This window comes from Pararge aegeria, chromosome 7, assembly GCF_905163445.1.
Source record: "Pararge aegeria chromosome 7, ilParAegt1.1, whole genome shotgun sequence".
NCBI lineage: Eukaryota > Metazoa > Arthropoda > Insecta > Lepidoptera > Nymphalidae > Pararge > Pararge aegeria.
The window spans coordinates 8,341,919-8,358,358 of NC_053186.1; positions in this window are offsets into that span (position 1 = coordinate 8,341,919).

A 16,440-nucleotide genomic window follows, 5' to 3' on the forward strand; every position below is an offset into this window, starting at 1 on the left:
ACTTTAGCATTCATAATATTAGTATATCCGTACTAACTGGTGGAAATTTCACCTAGGCAGAAATTCTGTTTTTCAGTTGTCTAGCAAGGGTCAATAGTTAGCATGTTTGCTACGGACCAGGAAGTTCTGAGTTCAATTTCGTTTAAACAACGCTTTTTAGGTTTTAATGTTTTCCTGGCCAGTGAATCGAATCCAGAAGCTCGCGTGAATCTAATGATGAATGCTACTAGGCCACTACAAAGTTCTATAATATGCAAACTTTGTCTTGAACTCCCTACGGTCTTCAGTTTCTAAAATTAACGTTTAATTCGAACCAGACGCGTAGAAAATTTGTGTCTATTCCGAACGGAAATTACATGGATAGTTGCGACTTGTGTGTTCGTAGCTCGTATAGACACACGACACAGAAGTGTTTGTGGAACACGTTCCGACAGACTCGTTGGCGTGTAGGAAGTGTGATATCCGTTTGTAATAAGATGATCTTGAATTTTTGTGATTTATCTTTTTTATGATTATTTTTCGAGGTTACATACAACTCATCATCGTCAACTTTATTTGAGTCCAACAAACTATGATGACCTCTCTGATGCAGTGATGAGTGCTGGATATTTGTTAAGCTCCTGGGGGAACTCCCCGAATTTTCTCTGGTCGTCTGAGACTTCGGCCGTTGATAGTTACCAACCAGGATAAAAGTGTTCAGGTACGAGTCGCGAAACTGATTAGGAGTAATGGCTTAAATACAACAACCATACACCTAACGTCTTAGACTCCATCATCATTTCTGAAGGAAATGATGTGGGATTGCAATTACAGAGGAATAATAAACTTCAATTTCGGAGCTTTAGACAATTCAGCGCGACAATTCACAGGCAATATACTTGCTGTGGTTTTTACAGCGCGGATACAATGTTACCAGTTTATCATTTTTTTACCATGTAATATACCTTCTTTACTTCGGAGATTGTGCTTAGAAACTTAGCGCCGCACCAGCCCCATATTTCATGGCGTCCAAGAATTAGGTTCTCTTAGAAAATCCGTGATAAAATAATACAATAACGTGAAAAGATTAGGTATATAATATTAAGTTAAAAATGTGGTATTACTTTAGGGTTTAGCTACAGCAACCTGTTGACAAACTAAAGAATATATTTTGGAAACAATGGGTGTATTCTGCATTGTTTTTAAATTTTGAGGCCACCGATTGCCGCCCTCTACTGCGAGGACCCTAGGCCTAATGCGAACGGACTATTATTCTACACCAAGTACCGATTGATAAAGATTGTCCCGCTACCATCTTAGACTGCTGTGGTGTGAGATGAGAGTCATGGGCTAACTTGTAATGGAATAAATAAAGACGGTATCCCCATGCCGTGGAAATTCAATAACAATTCTGATATGAACTGCTTCGATATTTAACGTTCTCCTGGCATCTGTGCTTCCTGCGATGTGCCTGTGTCTTGTATCGGAATGCAAAGTTGATGCAAAAACTTCAGTCCCGGTCATTACCACTGATAAAAGATTGTTAAACCACCAACCATCATTTGAGCATCATTAAGGGATCAATGTCGTGTATGCCCTGTGATGGCAGATAAGAAAACATTTGTCACCACCCGTTCTCTTCCCGCGGGTGTCATACTATGCGACAAGGGAATATAACGGAGACAGATCACCATCGTCCTCTGTGCTACTACTAACATCTACTACGGTCATCAAGCCGTTTCCCCCGAGTGGTGCTTATAAACAAACCGAGAGATCTTTAGTCCAGCAATAGACAAGTTACTAGCGGACCCCAGCGCCATCTGTCGGGCTAATTTGTGAATCTAGACCATCCAGGATTCCACCCAAACGTATACCAAAAAATTCATTCAAATCGGTCCAGCCGTCTAGGAGGAGTTCAGTGACATACACACGCACACAAGATATATAAATATAAAGATTGACCACGTGGCTATTGATGACGAATTAATGCTATAAAACCCTCTCTCCTATGAGAGAGGTATGCTTTCAGTCCAGTCTACCAGTGGGATGTCCATAGGCTGAGAGTGATCATTATTGGTCAAAGTCAACATGACTATGACCAACCGAATCACGATTGTGGTAGACGGAAGATCTAATTTTGGTTAGTTTATTCGTGATAAAGTTTCGATTCGCGATGGTTGTCGGCTCTGGGATAATTTACGGCGCGTAATGTGCGTCAACCGCCGCACTGCTTTATTTCTCTTGGCGAGTGTGCGTTTATAGAATTTTGTTTTATGTTTGGTTAGTAGTTATAGGTATCATAATTATGTATTGGAGTAAAGAACGTAATTAGGAATGTGCGGTGACAATCCCTGTGCCAAGGAAAGCTCTTCAAGCGCCCGGTTATTTATTGACAATAACTAACAGAGACGTACAGGGATAGGATACCCGAAAAACATGTCATTTCTCAGGAATTATTAAAAAACCGGATAAACTCGGGCAACAGCTTGGAATAGGCATTTAATATTTCCACAACGTATAATTAAAAACACTTTAAAAAACATAAGTGCATTAATCAACAAAGCAGTTTGGTCATCAGCCCTCTTTTTATGTGACCAGTTTTATTTATTTCTCGCACTTGGCTAGCTTGGTGGACAAAGGCCTAAACATTTCTCAGTAAGCGATGAAACCTGTGCACTGTGGTGGGCCGGCAATGGGTTCATATGAGGATGATAATGATAGTAGTAAGATGAAAAAACGAGTGTCATTTGTCACATAATGAAGTCGTAATTTTTTTTTGTTTCCAATTACTCTAACGTAAATAGGAACTATGTTGTCAGCTATAATTGCACTACAGTGTTATAACGGAGCGTTAAATTGTCAACAGTTTTATCGGGGCGAATCTAATTTGAGGCAACGACACTGGGAAAGATTGTGCTTGCGTGTTAGATATATCTAGTGGTTCTTTCAAGTATTTTTCGGAATTGAATTAAATATAAATATTATTATTGTTATAACTAACATATGTTAATAATAACCCTGTTTAATAACAAAACATTAAACTTAAAAAAAATCACAAGATCGTAAAAAGACAAATTAAAAAACAACATTTTTTCCACGATGTTTTCCATCGGTGTTATTTAATTGCTTTTAATGTACATAGGGTATAATAATAGTTAAAGAGAGATATTCGGTCAAACCGAATGGGAGGCTTAACACACAATATTACCGCTATCTAATTATACAGGCACTTAATAAGGTTATATAACTAAAAACTCGACCCTACAGACAAATAGTACCCTGTAGCACCTACTAAAGTGTCGGTTTATGTAAGCGAACCACTGATTCATCAGCGGATCTCTAAAATATGATGGCCATGTGACACGCGCGGTTTTATATAGTTTTTTGCGAATCCCACAACGCTATAAGACCACTGTGATGCAGTATTTTGGTCGCTCATATGTCTCTGCCAACATTCCCTGGCAGGCAGGCGTCTACAAATCCAACTAGATTACTCGGAGTAGGCCAATTTTGAACGTGTTTTTATAACTAAATAATGTGTGCCCTATTTAATTTAAACGCGTTGCGGAAAAAGGGGGCTTTTATGTGTTCCACCGCTTTGTATGTAGGTATATTATGGCATATGGATAGATCGATTTTAATGGGATTTTTGCAATACTTCTGGGCATTCTCCGGCGCAAACACTGGTGTTATAAATTTGACACCCGATTTTTATTTGAATAAAATATAATTTTATTCTACCCGTTTCAATAATACTGAATTAATTTATTTTAAGTAGGTTCACTCTAATAAACACTTTTAAAACTTTTTTAGATATTAAGGCATTCTGAATAGTTTACCCACAGTCGGGTGCACACTAATATTATTATGGAAGTTATTTATTTATTTTGTCTGTCGCTCAGCGCTCAAACTAATGGACCTGCAAATTTTGCGTACTTTTTGGCAGGTTTTTTTTTTAATTAAATTTTACACAAAGTAGGTATATAAGTTATTATTATTATTATATTTTAATTTTTGTTCTTAAGCCATTTTTAAAAAAGGAATTGTCTGATTTGAATCAATTTTATCAGCCGCATTTCACTTTTTTTCTTCATCATATTTAACAATTTCGCCGTTCAATTTTTATCATCTGCAGTATTATTTTAAAATTATAGATATTATTATTAGACCCAGATTGGGTTCTTAGAGAGGTTTTTAGGCTACAGGCCAAAGAAACCGCGGAAATCTCGATATGGGTTTTGGAACTACAATTGTTAAATATCCCTTCACGAGTAGCGCGTTTCCATTGTACTCAGCATTTCCAACCAGCAAGTAGCTGACAATAAAAGTGAAAAAATTAATAAAATCTACGTCTGTTCACTGTCTTGTTCAGAGAAGGAGAGGAAGTGAACACGACATCAGCGGCACTCTGTAGAACGTGTCTCTCGCATACCATCGTAACTGTAACTTTGTTATGGGCGATGGGTGTCACTTACCATTAGGTGGGCCATCTACACGGACCGTCAATTATTACTATAAAAACTTGAAGACTTTCTACTTTTATTATATCTTTATTCTAGTTATTTTTTCTCTTAATGTTTGTTATCAGACACAGATCTTCCAGAACAAGCTGTTTATACACGTTTTGCTTCGATAACGAGCATCCTCAATACGGCTATCAAGGGCAGGAAACATTTTTCTGCCCCAGCAGGGCTAGCACAGGCTGGAGACAAAAATTATATCCCCCGATTATATCTCCGGACAAGGGATATATATAATTACCGTGTCCACTTGCTAAAGCATGGGAACATGGAATAGAATAAGTTTACCCCCATTTATTAATACACATATTATATCTAGATATTGTTTTTACTTTGGCACCAATGCTCAAAGTGTTGCTTAGGCTCTGGGAGAATATAAATTTGTATCCTTGCCTCGGGGATACCGACAAAAACGTAGACATAGACGTCGTGTAGAAACCGATCAGGGGTATGACTACCATACTCCCTAACAGGTTAGCCCGCTACCATCTTCGACTACATCATCACTTACCACCAGGTGAGATTGCAGTCAAGGGCTTGTAGTGGAATGAAAAAAAAAATTGTCTTTAATTGCTTTAAACGCACATAACGTAAAAAGGTTAGAGGTACGTGCTGGGATTCGAATCCGGCCCCCGAAAGTAAAGTTGAAGTCCTACCCACTGGGCTATCACTACTTCTGATTGCTTTGGCAGTTGTATATTTATCCCTAGCAGGGGGATATAATTGGGGGATATAATTTTTGTCTCCCATGAGATGTTGACGTTACAACCCACAGTTGCAAATTAGTTGGAACTTAATGGAGTAACGTCCTTTGAGTAGCTAATTTAATCTGTTAATGTAATAGTAATTTTGATGATTCGCCTGCACCTTGATCTAACGCACTTCGCGCAGGGTGACTGCCACCGCGTATATTTAGCGGAGGCAATGACATTGCGGCAGACGCATACAGCAGCCTTGTTTGTTTTACAGCATTAATCACCACTCATCACTACCAAGTACCTACCCGTATATTAGGGCTTCTTTTCAAGGTATTGTACAGAAGTTGACACTTTGATTTTAAAGGTCACTTTTAACTCGCAATCGTTGTCAAAGTTAAGCAATTATTTAAATAGGCAAATACAAAGTGTAAATGAAAACGGAAATAATACTTCACAGGCTTTAGATGTACATTATGTACTGCGTCTGAGACTTATCTGTGAAACCAAAAACCTAATAGTTTTTGAATAAACCGCTGCCATAGTTTTTAGCCCCAAAGGAAGCGTAGCTAGTCTGATGGGTTAGATGACTGATGAATATTTTAATGAACAATAATAATATAGTCTTTGTGAGGCAAAATATTACTCTTTATAAATCAAAAGCTGAAATTAACAATCGACTTACCAGAAACGGTCATAAATTAGTGATATCTGCATATCGTCTGCGAAAGGTGCAGAACTCCTTTGTGGGGTTGAGTATACGCTTTTACAACATGATTCCTAAGGAAATTCTTGACCTACCAATGCATACATTTAAAAAATGTGTAAAAACGCATCTAGTACAGCGAGGTTACTATACATTTGATGAATTCCTCAATGACAAGGTAGAATGGAAGCAGCCAGCCTCGCTCTCATCTCCCGCAAGATAGCAAAATGATTGTAAATGTTGATGTTGGAAAAGAGCAACTACTGAGTTTCTTGCCGGCTCTTCTCGGTAGAATCTGCTTTCCGAACCGGTGGTAGAGTCACACAAACATGCATACTTGACGTTTCAAAAGTGCTTATAAAGTAGGCCTACTTGAAATAAATGAATTTGAATTTGAATTTGAATATACATAAATACTTATAATATACATATAAACTAGGATCTAAAATGTTGGATGGCTATAACGATTATTATCAAAATGTTTTACATACTATAACCGGGAAAGACGGCTTCACGTGTTTTCCGAAGATTTTTCGGCGCTGATTTCCAAACTCCGGGCTGGTGTTATTTTTTTTTCACGATTTTTTTTTTTACCCAGGTGTCGTACCTAGGATCTAGGTAACATGCCACCAACGAAGCTGTTGGTAGTAAATTTGAATTAAAAAAGTTTTTATTGATAATAGTCAAATAATTCGCATTTCAGCAGCGTGGAGGATCTTTGATTTATAACCATCTCTCCTATGTCCGCACTCCTGCCCATCGGTGGCTTTAATTAAGCTGAAAAAAACAAGATTTATAACGCGTGTACGATAAAAAGCTTTCTGACATGCCAAACCTAATGAAGACGTAACTGTCAAAAGATGATACAAAATGTTGGATTCTTAGTACCTACTCGTAACTGTCACCCAATTTCCACTTTTTCTAAGGAGATGACGTAATGTGTACCAGTGCTGAAGGTAATTCGGTGAATTCCGATAGAATCAAGTCATTTGCGAATTGTGTCAAATTTATCTAACGTTTTATGGGACAGGCGTTTTATATTTAAGAGTAACGTTGAGTAAGAGATGGTTGATAAAGTGGACTAATTGGAATACTTTTTAGTTTATTTATTTACGTGGGATGTCTTTATTTTATTTCATCATTATATCAACCTCTTACCGGCCCACTACAGGGCACAGGTCGCCTCCTAGAATGAAGTCAAGTGCGGATTGGTGGGCTTCACACGCTTTTGAACATTATGGAGAACTCTCAAGCAAGCAGGTTTCTTTAAGATGTTTTGGCAATGAACTGCTTAAAACGCACATAACCGAGAAAAGTGTTGTTGTTTAAGCTCCGCCAGTATACTAGATTAGCATACATAAATAAAATAATCACCGTTTTTCAAAGAAGTGATTATTTTATTTACGTTTGCAAAACTCTTGAAGCTTTACTAATAAACTTTGTATTGCTGATGATTGGTTATACAATGTTTGCTCTCCATTTGTCATCAGTTTTGTAACATTAGAAAGAAGATAATACATTGCGTAACTTACAACTTATTTACAACGTTTACTCGCAAGGTTTGTATATTGGCTATATAACGTACGAATAAAAAAATGTTTAAATTCTTTATTTTCTCGAGATTGCACTTGGCATTCAAAGATTTCTTTCACCATTATCCCTGGCCTCCTCACCCTGACTAGAGGGTTTTAGAGGACAGACCCATCACGCTGCTCCAAGGCAGGCTGGTGGGGTTTAATGATTATCTTCAAAAGCTAAGGATAAACCGGAACCGACACCTCAACTTACACACCAAGATTGGACGAGGTTTGAAAATGGACTTACAATTTAATTAATAAACTAAAAGTTTAAACCAACCCATTACGTTCTGATCCGTGTTCAACCGTATTAGCTACTAGACTAGTCAAATTTAATTATGAAACTCAATACATAAATAGGTACTTAACATTGGATCGAGGTAAAATATATAAATGTGCTAAATTTAATTGACTCTACTAGAAATATCTAACGTCGTTTTTAACAGTGAACATTGTAAAGGGGTAGAACTACTAATAGAACTGCCAATTTAGTTTAATATAGATATTTGTGTACAACAGAATTAGCATTAATATCTAATAAACATTTATTATCTACAGCTATTGGCGTTCCGTTTCCGCATTTTCACGGCTGTTGACAGTAAATTTAAAAATAAAAACTTTGTTCCAGACGCAGTGATATGGCCGCTTGGCGGGAAGGCGCACGCGGACTCGCGGCATTTCGGCGGAAAGCGCCATGACACCCCAACTTTGACAAGTGCCGGTTTTTTTAATATTTCTGTGGCATTCACTTTTATTTCTAAATCCTATAATATAATAAAGATCATCCTATATTTTTAATGAGGCTCTGAATTACAGTACAGTATATAAACATTCTAAAAACTAAGCAGGGATATTTTTTCGTAAATACATACTCGTAACACTAAAAATAACGCGCGTTTTTTTTAGATTTTATTATGAAGAGTCTTTCTTAATTATTATTTTAGGTTTTGCAATGTTGTCTTAGTAGGTATATATTACAGTATACATTAGAGTAATAATTTTTATTTCAATTCTAGACAGTTTAGTTAGTATAAAACTAAAATACGCAAAGCTAATAAAAGTGAATGACACTCATTATGTAAAGTGATGAAGTGAATTTATGGAAAAGGCGCCGGCGGCGTTAGTGAGTGAAGTGACATAAACACAAATGAAATGAAGTGAAAACGAATCTAGTCAGGAAAATGGGTATACAAGTGGAGAATAGCGTGAATTATAGTTCCAGTAATACATGTAAGTATGCACAGTTTTGAAAATATGGGGTGTGTTTTAGAGACTATGGGAATGTGTTGGCATTGCACAAAATGTATATTCAAAATGTTTTTATAATAACTCTTCGTGGATTTCTAGAAATAAAACATAATATGTTTTTCAATTATGATAGCTATCATGGTAAGCCCATCTCAAAAACTCAACCAGTATATACTACATATTAATTAATTAAGCCACATAAATATAAATTGTATTTAGAATTGCCTGAACCGTTGATTACCAATACAGGTCGAAGTAGTTAAACATTACTTCGTATTAATTAACATTAACATTGCTTTCGGCCGTAAATATTTCTTGCATAATAATTTGTACGATGATAATTTATATATATTATAAGGAAAGACATTTACGACATTACTTACGCTCTTTCGGAATAGTTTTCTGTAGACAATAGAATTACAAGTGGATACAATATGTAATGCTCATAGGTGAGGAATGACTTCCCACATTGTGAAGTGCCCCAAGGCAATGCATAAATAAGTAACGCCTAATCTAAGGAGATTCCTAGCCAAACATGAACCGTTCACCAATAGTTATCACCTAAGAGTTGGTGAAACATTTTTTTTCTATAGATATCACCGAAATCATAAGGCATTTAATGGACATAAGACCTACCTTTGTATATACACAATTTTTTTTTACGTAATTAATTATTAATTATGACACCTCTTTTGTCAATATTACGTAACATATTGTAAATTTAGATAATAAGAATGTAATTGGACCCTTGAAATGTTATTAAAGTCATATAATATTTTTTTTATTATCGTACATAAGTTTATAGCTCGAGAACGATTAACGAATCGAATGTAATTTTCATGTATTTTCACGTACTGTACGCTTCCTGCATTTAATTAATGTTTACGGAGCAGAGACTAAACATTTGTGCTGGCGGGAGCCGCACATCCGTGTCCTCTGAGATGGGATGTAGCCTGTTGCAATCCAACTTTGAAATAATCGACGAGAAATATTACAGTTACAGTCTTTAGGAACACACAGAGTTGACGTTTCAAGATTGCTTATATTTTAATTTGACCGGAATTATAATCTATGTGTTCGCTTTTATTAAAAAAAAAAAAAAAAAAATGTTCTCTTCGCCCGGTCCATATAGTCCTTATGGTATTTATAGCTTAAACTAGGCGTAAGCTATTTTAAGACCTCTGTTTATTAGCCTTAAGGCTCGTGGAAACAAAAGGACACATCACCTAGCAACAGTGTATACCACGACAAAAGACAAAGCGCCTTTAAGTATTTAGTACTCTTTCCTTTCCTGTTGTAATCGATTGATGCTTTTCTAAGGGGGAAAGTTACTCCTCGGAAAGTCGACTAACTGTTGCAAAACTCCGTCGTTGCCCTCCAAATCAGTTCAGCCGATATTGACGCCCGGATTTCCGCCATGCCATTCCGAAAATTAACATGGTCAAACACAAAAAAAACTCTACGAGTGGATTTTGTTGCCGTAATAATTACAATAAAGACGTTGGAGGTCTTTGCTAGGGATTGCATAACATTGGGTCCTTAATTATAGCAATAAATGGATCATGGTGTACGTGCGCTGCTAAGGTTCATTCACACACCAGACACGTTTCTGTGACGTCACTTACTAATACTGACAGACATGCACTGGCTGTGACTCACATACTTTGTATCATGACGTCACCTGTAGTGTTATGTTTTAAGTTTGATTTTGGATCGTTACTAAGTGTATTTACAATTGATTAAAGCTATATATAGGTTGTATTATGGTAAACTTTCCATGCAATGAACAACCCCAGTGGCTGTTGGTTTAAAACACACATTTAATGCAACTTGTGTAGCTAACTTAGTATTTTCAGTAATGAAATCCTTTCAAAGTTAAAAACGTTGCTTTCCAATGAATATTATTTAGATGGAAATTAAATGACCTTAGAAGATCTTTCGAACTTAGGACCTCGTGATTCATAGGTACATGCCAAACTTTCTTTTTTTATTTCACAAGTTAGCCCATGACTGCAATCTCCCCTTATAGTAATTCACTAACTTCTAGATATGATATGATACAAGATGGTATCGAGCTAACCTATGTGGCTCTTATATTAAACCAATACCCCTGATCGGTTTCTACGGCGACATCGTATTGCTTAGCGGCACGTTTCTGTCGTTAGGGTCGTAATAAGCCACGGCCGAAGCCACCGACCAGACCAAACCAAATTCAGAAATTATAAAATCCCCTCCCACTGTGGATCTACCACATCAATCACCTTTTCGCTTGGGTGGTCAAACCTCTAGACCAGCTAGGCAGAATAAAACCTTGGCAAAGCGGCTACCCGGCTTGGCAAGATAGAGGTTATGTGGGACCCCCCTCCCCCCTCTAAAGGGAGCATACCCAAACTAAAAACCACTACGGCGTGTCCCTCTGGTTGGCTTTGTGAGACGCCCGGAGAACCCTATGTATACGTTCCCGGACATCTACAAACCGCCCCAGTCGATTGCTGGGGCTCCTGCGCTAACCAGGAGGGGATCGGGACAGCTTGAACGTACCTAACCTAATACCTGACCTAATTTTGATTTAAATCACATTCCACAGACATTATTTATTACAACAGTCTAATTGTGAAGGTGCACATTACTTTAAAATGTTTTCACTGAAAGCACTAAAGTGTATCGTTTAACGTCAACTTTGATAGTTTGCATGATTTGAATCTCTCCTTTCAGTATTCAGTGTTGATACAAATTGGATTTCAGCAAGCTACACCTACAGGATGTTTCAGTTATATATATAAGACAGTAAAAGCGTGTTAAATCAATCAAAAGTTTTATAGTTAACTAACTTAATTGCGGACAGAAAATCCTCTAACACATTTTTTATAGAACAATGCACGTGGTTTACCTATCATAAATATTTATGTGACGATAATATAACACATTTTTTTCTAGGTTTTACAAATTACCAATGTTACAGGTATCTATTTATTACTTATTACTTATAATAGCAATAGCATAATTGCATTTTTTTTGTATAGTTATAATTGACGGCCCAAGTACATGGCTCACCATATAGTAAGGGGAAAACTATCGCCTATGAACAGAGCAACACAACGCAGGTCATGCAAGAAACACGTCCTGAAACGTGCGTGTGTCCATCAGACCTAGATTTTAAGACTCATAATTACACCGGCACCTACGCCATTCAGGTCGAAACAAAGCATTGCAACAGTGCTGCTTAGCGGCAGAAATAAATTTGGTGGTAGTACTTCCCCGGACGAGCTCTGCCACAAAAGCAGCACTACTACTAGATTATAATTATGTATACACACTAATAAGTTACTAGTGTGTATGAGTAATAATATACCCATAGCTCCCTTAAGTCTAAGGTCTACTAAAAGATATCACTTTTTAAATAATTGTCATACTTAATAGGTCATCTATTAAGTAAGACAATTATTAAGTAATCTTAGTTTAACTTAAACACAAACTTTAACAGCTTTGTTAAAGCTTAGCTTGAGCTTAAACAAAGCTATTTCAAAAATGTTTTGTATTTTTAGAGATAAGGAATACGTGGCTAAATACAACACTCTGTATAATGTATAATTTAAATGATGTGCTATTTTAAAAATGTATTTATTTTTGTTTTCGACTAAGTTCAATAGCGCGACCTAGAAACAACGAGGCCGACTGAGACGGACGGCGGAATTTACGAATCAAACTGATATATGCATTAATATCTCGGATGAGCGATTATGAGACGCTTCATTCATTTGTAAATGCTACAAGTGTATCTTTGTTTAATTCTTTAAGCCAACACGCATGACGTGTCGCAGCGGATGTTTCGTTCGAACTGTGTGTAACTGGTAACAAGCTAACCGAGTTACAAAAAGCTAACCCAGTTTTTTATCGAGATTCGGAAGCTCCATCACCAGTGAGATCTATGCCTTACAGAATAAGCACATATCGAAAACACTAAATGTGAAAATAAGAAGAAAAACACTAAATGTGAACTCAAACTTTGATTTTGAAAGTGGGAGTTGAAGGGTGATTGATCCGACACCGTACGGTTGACAAAATACTTCGGTGTGTTGTAACTGTAAATGTGTTAATCCCTATATCTTGAGGGTGTGTTATGAGTAGTGACAGTCGTTAACCCCTTTATATTGAGAGATATCCGTGGTGATAGACGTGTGGATCACGAAGACCTTGTTTCTGGAGCCTCTTGAAGAGAAGACCTCAAGTTGTGTTTGTAAGAAGAGACCAACTCTAATAGTGGTTGGACGTCGGTGATTTTTCACGAATATGTTTTTGGGAGATTTTTAAAATTCTGTGGAAGTGATAGAGTTCGACGGGAACTCATACACAAAAGACAGTTGTTGGCGTTATGCAAAACCGGATATAGTATGCTGAACGCCCCAAAACGTGGTGAACCCTTAGTATGGAATTTCCACGATATCGTGGCTTATTCGTTCTAAATTGCCATAAAATACTACTAAGAATTAAGTACTACAATTTTATGTTAATTATTTATTTAGCTTCACATAAAAACACTTGTTTAAAATAGAATTTTCTAACCGTTAGAGAAGGCCTATGAAGCAGTTTATAAGAATTGCAAGTTTTTTGACGCCCCGCGGTTCTGTAGGTAAATGTTTTCCGGTGCGGAATCGCTTTTCTACATGCCGCTTCTATAACCAGAGCAAAATGCTTAAATGCTTACCTAGCCTAAGTACATCGGCAATAGATCCAGTATCTATTGCCGATTTACCTAGGCTTAGTAGTTGGGTTAAATAAGCCATTTGTGCCCGCATTTTGGTCACCCATCACGTGAATGATGGCAGTTTGGGAATTTGATGATTTATAGGTAAAAGTCAAAGTAGAGTTAAATCTTAATTTTTTTCAAGCAAATAAGAGATTAAGAGATGTCATTACTAGAATAGCTAGTCATTAAAAAAATTACTACCCAATGGTAAACATCATAAACTAGATGAACCTTGAGACTTCAAAAGGACTTCTAGTGAAGATGGAAAACTCAAACACATTAGTATATGCCACATGTCACAATAGCTCAACAAATATAACCTTGGCGTTATATAGTGGCATGGCGTAGTCTATTAACATTGAGAACAAGTCTGTCTGTTGTTTTCTTCTGTCGGGCTGCCAGTCAGTCTGGAGCGTATGTTAATATAGTATCCGTTAACACTAAAAATATCTTCGATGATTATGGGTATTTGCAAAGCTCTAAAGCACTGCTCGGGCAAAATTGGGGACCGAAGGCTAAGGTGTGAAAGATGTCTGTGGCTTGCTCATCGCTACGTTAGCTTCGGAATTTCTACAGATTTCCACATTTTTGTTGTTCTGTTTTGATTAAGAAGAAACAGCTCTTAGGATAACTCTCTTCATCGCCTTAGTACTTAGAGATTACTTATCAGGCACATAAAATACAATTATCTTAGCATGCCTTTTAGTACACTTGGACAAACCATGTCAATACCATATAAAATGCTAGTCCAAAATTTTAGACAATTCTTATTAAAAAAAAATTGCAAAAAACTTTTTTTTTTAAATTTTTATTAGTGTTTTTACCTACACTTGAAGGAATTATCAATTTTATAAAATTAAAATGCATATAAAAATTTTCGGATCCGACAGGATTTGAACCAGCGACTCTCTGGCAATCGCGGCCTGAGCGCTTTCGCCAATTAAACTACGGGTCTCCTACCGTCGATGCTGAAATTAGTATATGCCTTTCACATCATTCCTATAGCGACTGTAGGCCGCGATTGCCAGAGAATCGCAGGTTCAAATCTTGTCGGTTCCGAATATTTTATGCATTTTAAATTTATAAAAAGTGCATAAAACTGTTGCAAAAATGCATCAAATATATACAAAAGTATAGTTTCGAAAGGAATCGAATAAAATTCGATGGTACTACATAATCTAAGATGAATCTAACGATTTCTTATTTATTAAAATCTAGCCGACCGTATAGTCTGCAGCTCAAAAATACATTTTCATTACTAAAAACATGGCAATCCCAAGAAATGTTATAACCTATAAAAAAGTAAGAAGCCAATTACTAACTATATGATGTTGAAAAAGTTGAAAAGGAAATTTCTTTTGATCAACTCACTTAAACGAAAATTAATTTTGAGGTTTCCCTTGATGAAGCGGGTGATGATTAAATGGAGAATGTAAAAAATCTGTTACGTGTTCTAAATCGAGTTCAACAATTAATATAACTCGGAACAACAAGTGGAACAAGAGCTGGTGGACACAATGTTGTTGATGAAAAGTAGAAAATAGAGCATCTGTACTCTGGAAACTAAAATATTTTATACGTTTATTATTAAAGGCTTATAATTTGTCATTGACAAACGTTTTGCTATGAATTATTATCAAAACAAACTAATCAGGGCACGTTTGCAATGCTTTACGAGTACTCGTAACGGAAAATGTGGAAAATTATCACTTAATACAAAAAACCAAAACATGAAAGGCTTTATGTCACTCTAAGATTCCGTTAAAATCACTGAAAAAATGACGACCTCTGTAGTTTCGCATTTATGATATTAGTAAAACGTAATTTATAGCTTTAATTTTTGTTTTTGACTCCGGTTAGCGAAATTTTATTGCACTTTGGAAACGTAGCCCGTTTGCGATTGTATATTTTTCAACCAATACTTATGTCACATTATAAAGAAGTACGTCGCCTTGATCTCGTGGTAAATTGTGAGGGTAGCGCCATAATGCATAAGTTCTCTCAATAAGTTCAAATTTTATATAAAACGTTAGCTTACATAAAAATCTTATTATAATGTTAAGGATTACTTAAACGATAAAAAAGCTTGGGTGTCAATTGCTCTAACTTCATAACTTAATATTAATTTACTGTGAGATGGTGATAACAAAAAAAACCAGCTAAGTTTTTTGGGGGAGCCCGGCGCTTCTTATACCAGGGCGCGTTTGGAACCCTCGTAGCTTTAGGTTTAAGTTGGCGAACGAAGTTATCACCATCCCCTTACAATTATGTAAACATATTTGTTTGCACGCTTCATAAGTGCGCTAAATATTTTACTACTAAGGCTGTTTAGGTAGTTTTATCACCCCACATATACTCCATTATTGCATTGTCTAGGTGGCTTTGTCGGACTTCTATTATTTATCCTCGCTCTGTGATAGTATAATTCATTTACAACGTGTAGTCTTGTTCTAAGAAGCAATTATTTACCTGATTGTAACTGAGTTATGATATGAAACGATAGAGTATTTATTATGATAACTATTATATATTGCTGCACTGGGCCGTGTTAACGTCGATGTATCTATGCTGTTCTTGGGCAAGGTTGTGATGATATTTGTGGCAAATTATCTAGAGCTACTTCTTAATGCTAAATACAGCAGGTTACCAATACCATCTATCATCAGCATAACGCAAAGGCCATAACAATCCATGTCATTAACGGTGAGCGCCGCCGCAAAAGTTTTTTTTCGTATTAATAGTGTAATGATGTGAGTAAATGAGAATGGCGGTAGTATATCCCAGACGTACCCTGTTATAAAATACTGCTGCTACATCCTGCTTACGATCAATCACAAGACAGTTGCTAAAACCGCTAGCAGGGAATCCAACTTAACCCGTGATCCATCCGAACTTGCTATCCACTGGGCCAATTTAGTATAGTTCATTGAATACCTATATTCACCGGTATTTGCTTCCAGTGTAATCT